Source organism: Pyrgilauda ruficollis, unplaced genomic scaffold, assembly GCF_017590135.1.
Source record: "Pyrgilauda ruficollis isolate IOZ18807 unplaced genomic scaffold, ASM1759013v1 scaffold426, whole genome shotgun sequence".
Classification (NCBI taxonomy): domain Eukaryota; kingdom Metazoa; phylum Chordata; class Aves; order Passeriformes; family Passeridae; genus Pyrgilauda; species Pyrgilauda ruficollis.
Genome location: NW_024525779.1, coordinates 45,289 through 51,899, shown reverse-complemented (window position 1 = coordinate 51,899; position 6,611 = coordinate 45,289).

Sequence of the window (6,611 nt, the reverse complement as noted above, 5' to 3'; positions counted from 1 at the left end):
ATGTCCCATGTGAGAACCCCAGAGCGTCCCATGGGATGAGGGAGATCCAGGGGAGGGATCCCGAAAAACAGCCCTGGAGTGGCCCTGGAGTGGCCCTGGTGGCCCTGGAGTGGCCCTGGGTGGCCCTGGGTGGCCCTGGAGTGGCCCTGGTGGCCCTGGTGGCCCTGGTGGCCCAGCTGTGGCCCAGCTGTGGCCCCGGTGCCACCAGGAGGGTGTTGGGGACAGACGTGGTCACAGCGGGGTCGCGGCCCCACGGGTCACCCCACACCCCCTGCCCGGCGCTGCTGTCCCCTCAGACCGGGTCTGGTGACACTGGGGACGCCGCAGGGGCTGTCCCAGTGCCGGCTCCTCATCCTCACCCTCACCTTCATCCTCACCTTCATCCTCATCCTCACCTTCATCCTCACCCTCATCCTCACCCTCACCTTCATCCTCACCTTCATCCTCATCCTCATCCTCACCTTCATCCTCACCTTCATCCTCACCCTCATCCCCACCTTCATCCCCATCCTCGTCCCCATCCTCACCCTCACCTTCATCCTCACCTTCATCCTCACCCTCATCCTCACCTTCATCCTCATCCTCATCCCCATCCTCATCCCCACCCCCAACCCAGCGGGGGTTTGGGACGGCCCCAAAGCCCAAATTTGGGGAGTCGGGCCTTGCACGGGGGTTTAGGGGCTAAAACCGATCCCTAAAGGGTAAAACTGAGACCTAAAGGGTAAAACGAAACCCTAAAATATAAAACCAAGCCCTAAAGGGGATAAAACCGAGCCCTAAAGGGTAAAACTGAGCCCTAAAGGGTAAAACGAAACCCTAAAATATAAAACCAAGCCCTAAAGGGGAAAATTGAGTCCTAAGGGCGTAAAACCGGGCTCTAAAGGGGAAAACTGAGACCTAAAGGAGATAAAACTGAGACCTAAAGGGGAAAACTGAGATCTAAAGGGGATAAAACCGAGCCCTAAAGGATAAAACCGAGCCCTAAAGGATAAAACCGAGCCCTAAAGGATAAAACCGAGCCCTAAAGGATAAAACCGAGCCCTAAAGGCTAAAACCAAGCCCTGAAGGCTAAAACCGAGCCCTGAGTGGTAAAACCGAGCCCTGAAGGGTAAAACCGAGCCCTAAAGGGTAAAACCGAGCCCTGAGGGGTAAAACCGAGCGTGGGCTCGCTGATAAGGATCCGGTGATGCTCAGCGATAAGGGCTGGCCCGGGGTGACGAAGCCCCAGGTACATTCAATTAAATTAATCCCATCAGCCACAATTAATTTTTCACAGTTCCCATCCCTGACCCCGCCCGGCAGAACCGGAGCGGGACTCAAAAAAACCCCAAAAATTGGGAAAAGCCAAACGCCAGGAGGCCGGGATTAACAGCCCGGCCCGGCCCGGCCCGGCCCGGCCCAATTAGCGCGGGTAATTCGATCTTGGGGCTTGGATTTCATGGCCTTGCGCAAGGCTTAATTGGCAGCGCGTGAGCGTTAATTGGCGGCGCTGCCAGCCCCGTCACGGTGACGCAGAGCCGGCTTTGGGGTTAATCCCGCGGGAATCGGGCCAAGGGAGGGTCCTGCGGGGGGCTCGGGGGTGCGGATCCTCGCCGCCCCGCGTCCTTTTGTCCCTTTGCCCGTCTTTTTTCTCTCCCAGTCCGAGCTTTGGGCGTCATTCCCTGGACAAGGCCTCCAGCTTGGAAGATTTGGGGCGAAACCACAAAAAAATAAAAAAAAGAAAGGTGCGAAACCCCCCATTTTCCACCCCTTTGTTTCCCCATTTTCCTCCCTTTAAAATGAACGACATCAGAGACGCCCCTTCAAAAATAAATTTTAAAAAATACCGTTAAAAAAAAAAACAAAAAAAACATTCCGAACCCCTTCCTCCCCTCCTGCTGCTCTTCCAGAATCCCTAAAAAAAAAAAAAAAAAAAAAAAAAAAAAAAAAAAAAAAAAAAAAAAAAAAAAAAACTTTGCCCGTCTTTTTTCTCTCCCAGTCCGAGCTTTGGGCGTCATTCCCTGGACAAGGCCTCCAGCTTGGAAGATTTGGGGCGAAACCACAAAAAAATAAAAAAAAGAAAGGTGCGAAACCCCCCATTTTCCACCCCTTTGTTTCCCCATTTTCCTCCCTTTAAAATGAACGACATCAGAGACGCCCCTTCAAAAATAAATTTTAAAAAATACCGTTAAAAAAAAAAACAAAAAAAACATTCCGAACCCCTTCCTCCCCTCCTGCTGCTCTTCCAGAATCCCTAAAAAAAAAAAAAAAAAAAAAACCAAAAAAAAAAAAAAAAAAAAAAAAAGCAAATCGGGGCTGGTTTCCAAAGCTGCCGGCAGCTGGAGCGGGGCCGCGCTCGGCTGCTCTTGGCAGCAAAATGGGGCAAAACCCGGCGGGTTTGGGTCCCTGCTGCTCCCCGCCTGGAGCCCGCACGGCTCGGGAGGGAATTCTGTGGGGAAGGGAATTATTTAGGAAAGGAATTATTTGGGAAGGGGATTATTTAGGGAAGGGATTATTTGGGAAAGGGGGTTTTGGGAAGGGAATTATTTAGGAAAGGAATTTTTTGGGGAAGGGGATTGTTGGGGAAGGGGATTAATTTGGGGAAGGGGATTTCGGGCAGGGAATTATTTCGGGAAGGGGATTATTTGGGAAAGGGAGTTATTTTGGCAAGGGGGTTTTGGGAAGGGAATTATTTAGGAAAGGAATTTTTTGGGGAAGGGGATTGTTGGGGAAGGGGATTAATTTGGGGAAGGGGATTTCGGGCAGGGAATTATTTCGGGCGGGCGCGGCGCTGGAATGCGGCTCCTGGCGGGGCTGACAGGCAGGAATTACGGCCGGACAGAAAATGGGATTTTTTACCTCCCCCTGCCCAGCGGGGCTGGATCCCGGTGTTTGTGCTGCCAGGAAAACGGGAAGCGCTCCCGGCGCTGCCGTTCGGCGCCTCCCGGGGGTCCCCAGCGCCCCCGACCCCAATTCCAGCCCCCACCCCCCCTTTCCCCTGCGAATTCCTTGGCTCCGCATCACAAAAGCAGCCCCGGAGAGGCAGAAATTCAGGGTTTTCCCCATAAAAATCCAAATGTTGGATTTGGCAGCCCACCGAACGGGGGGCACTGGGGGGGGACTGGGGGGGTTCTGGGGGGCCGGGGTCGGGTTTTTCTCCCCTTCACAAGGATTAAAGGTGGGTTTTGGGGCTGGGCAGGGTTTTCCCCGGGGAGGGGGAAGGAGAGGGGAAAAAAGGAGGAAAAATCCCAAACAGGAAATAAGAGGGATGGCAGGGATCATTTTCCCCTCTCCGGCCGCAAAGCCGGGGCTGAGCCGGGCTTGGGAAGGGAAAAATTCGGGAAGAATTCCCTGTGGAGGGAATTCAAGGGGCTGGGGTTCCGCCCAGGAGCCCCTTCCCCCAGCTGGAAATGATAAATCCGGGGCAAAACGCTCCCGGTTCGGGTTTTTCCAAGGAGTCTTTCCAAAATCCCAGGCCGGGAGGGGAAAAGGCTCCGGGTTGGGGCTGGGCCTGGAGATTTTGGGATTTAGGGAAGGTGAGGGGGTCCCGCAGCCCCCCGGGGCTGGGCCTGGAGATTTTGGGATTTAGGGAAGGTGAGGGGGTCCCGCAGCCCCCCGAGGCTGGGCTGGGCCTGGGGCAGGGCCAGGAGCGGTTTTGGGGACGCCTTCACCCCGAGCGGGCCCGCAGCGCCTCCCGGGCCTAACCCGGGTTAAACCCGGCCTAAAGGAGGCGGAGCCGGGCCCGGCGAGCTCAGCTCCCGCAGCTCCGGGAAGGGAACAAAGGCGAGGCTCGAGCGCTGCCGTTATCCCGCCAGGAACCCCGAAACCCCGAAATCCTGAAATCCCGGAAACCTGAAATCCCAAAATCCCGAAATCCTGAAATCCCGAAATCCTGAAATCCTGGAAACCTGAAATCCTGAAATCCTGAAATCCCGAAATCCTGAAATCCTGGAAACCTGAAATCCTGAAATCCTGAAATCCCGAAATCCTGAAATCCTGGAAACCTGAAATCCTGAAATCCTGAAATCCCGAAATCCTGAAATCCTGGAAACCTGAAATCCTGAAATCCTGAAATCCCGAAATCCTGAAATCCTGGAAACCTGAAATCCTGAAATCCTGAAATCCCGAAATCCTGAAATCCTGGAAACCTGAAATCCTGAAATCCTGAAATCCCGAAATCCTGAAATCCTGGAAACCTGAAATCCTGAAATCCTGAAATCCCGAAATCCTGAAATCCTGGAAACCTGAAATCCTGAAATCCTGAAATCCCGAAATCCTGAAATCCTGGAAACCTGAAATCCTGAAATCCTGAAATCCCGAAATCCTGAAATCCTGGAAACCTGAAATCCTGAAATCCTGAAATCCCGAAATCCCGAAATCCTGAAATCCTGGAAACCTGGAAATTCTGAAATCCTGAAATCCCAAAATCATGAAATCCCAAAATCCTGAAATCCTGAAATCCCGAAATCCTGAAATCCCGGAAACCTGAAATCCTGAAATCCCGAAATCCCGAAATCCTGAAATCCCGAAATCCTGAAATCCTGAAATCCCAAAATCCTGAAATCCCAAAATCCCGAAATCCTGAACTGCCCGAGCTCCTGCTGTGCCCCAGCCTGGGGAATTCCTGCTTGGGAATGTTTCCAGAATTCCTTCTCGGGAATGTTTTCTGGAATTGCTTTTTTGGAACGTTTTCTGGAATCTCTTTTCAGGAACGTGCTCCGGAATTGTTTTTTTGAGAGCGTTTTCCAGCATTGCTTTTTGGGAATCTTTCCGGAATCGTTTCTCGGGAATGTTTCAGGGAATGGTTTTTTGGGAACGTTTTCCTGAGTCGCTTTTTGGGGATGTTTTCCAGAACTGTTTTTTGGGAACGTTCTGGAACGGGAACGGCTTTCCCAGTGAATCCCACTGGCTCTCCCTCCTCCCAGCCTGCCCAGGGGGATTTTTGGGATCGGGTTTTTTGGGATCAGGATTTTTGGGATCGGGTTTTTTGGGATCAGGATTTTTGGGATCGGGTTTTTTGGGATCGGGTTTTTTGGGATCGGGTTTTTTGGGATGAGGTTTTTTGGGATCAGGATTTTTGGGATCGGGTTTTTTGGGATCGGGTTTTTTGGGATCGGGTTTTTTGGGATTGGGTTTTTTGGGATCAGGATTTTTGGAGCTCCGCGTTCCCCGGGGCCGCGTCTGGCGCCGTTTTCCACTCGTCTCTCCAAAATCCCAAATAAACCAGTTTTTCCCGAAGTCCCCCGGACCCGCATGGTGTTATTACGGTAATTGGCTGCTGCTAATTATGCTGATGACTGTAATAACCGCTCTGCTGTCACGCAAATAAAGCGCGGTGACGTCACCGGGAAGGGGCGGGAGGCGCCCCCGACCCGAATTTTGGGGATTTTGGGGTTTGGCGGGGAGCAGGGAGAGCTGGGGATGGGGGCGGGGGGCGGGAGCCCCCCCGGGTCACCTCCTCACCCCCGGAAGGATTTTGGGTGCAATTCCCAAAAAAACCCCAATCCCATCCCATGGCACCCACCTGTGCTCCTGTTCGGGATGCACCCGGGATTTGGGATTGGGGATTGGGGATTGGGGAAATCCCAGCCTGGGCTGGGACTGCGGGACCTTTCCCAGCAGAATCCCATCCCAAATCTCATCCCAATCCTGGAATCCTGTCCCAAGTCCCAGTCCAATCCCGAAATCCCATCCCAAATCCCATCCCAATTCCAGAATCCTATCCCAAATCTCATCCCAAACCTGAAATCCTGTCCCAAATCTCATCCCAAACCCAGAATCCCGTCCCAAATCCCATCCCAATCCCAGAATCCCATCCCAAATCCCATCCCAATCCCGGAATCCCCTCCCAAATCCCAGCCCAGACCGGGGGGCCGGGGAGGCCTCGGCCTTTTCCATGCCCGGGCTGGGATCCGGAGGGATTTGGGACAAATCCCCTTTTCCTGCCTGCAGCCCCCCACCCCTCCTGGATTTCACCCTTTGCACCCCACAACCCCCCGCTCGTTTCCCGGGTAATTTTCAAAAGCAGGTGTTTTTCCCCGTTTTATTTTTTTTTCCATGTGTTTCTCTCCGCTCCTGATGGGCCCCCGGAGCTTCTCTTTACACGGAAGCAACACAGGTTGATGTATTTTTAAATGGTTGATTTTATCACCCTGCTTAATGATTTGTCCCGTTATTTATTAGGCACGGCGATCTCCGCGGGGGCTCGGCGCATTAACGTATAAATAATGTGGCAAATAGTTCAATAGAGCCGTAAAAAAAAGGGATTTGGGAATGAATTGACCCCTGGTCGCTCCGTGTAAACGAAGGTGCTGAATGATAATTGGGGAGAAATCACGGGAAATGTCCCCAAAATCCTCCTCGGGGCTTTGCCCGCTCCTCCGGGCGGGGTTTTGGTGCTTAAAAAGGGGAAAATGGCCCAAAATCCTGGGGAGTGCAGCCCCTGGGGCTGCGGGGTGTGGGGTCAGCCCCAGCCTCCCCCTGCCTGGGCCTGGACATCCCCAAATCCCCCTCCCCAAAATCCCATCCCCAAATTCCCATCCCCAAATCCCCCTCCCCAAATTCCCATCCCCAAATCCCCTCCCAAAATCCCCCTCCCCAAATTCCCATCCCCAAATCCCCCTCCCCAAACC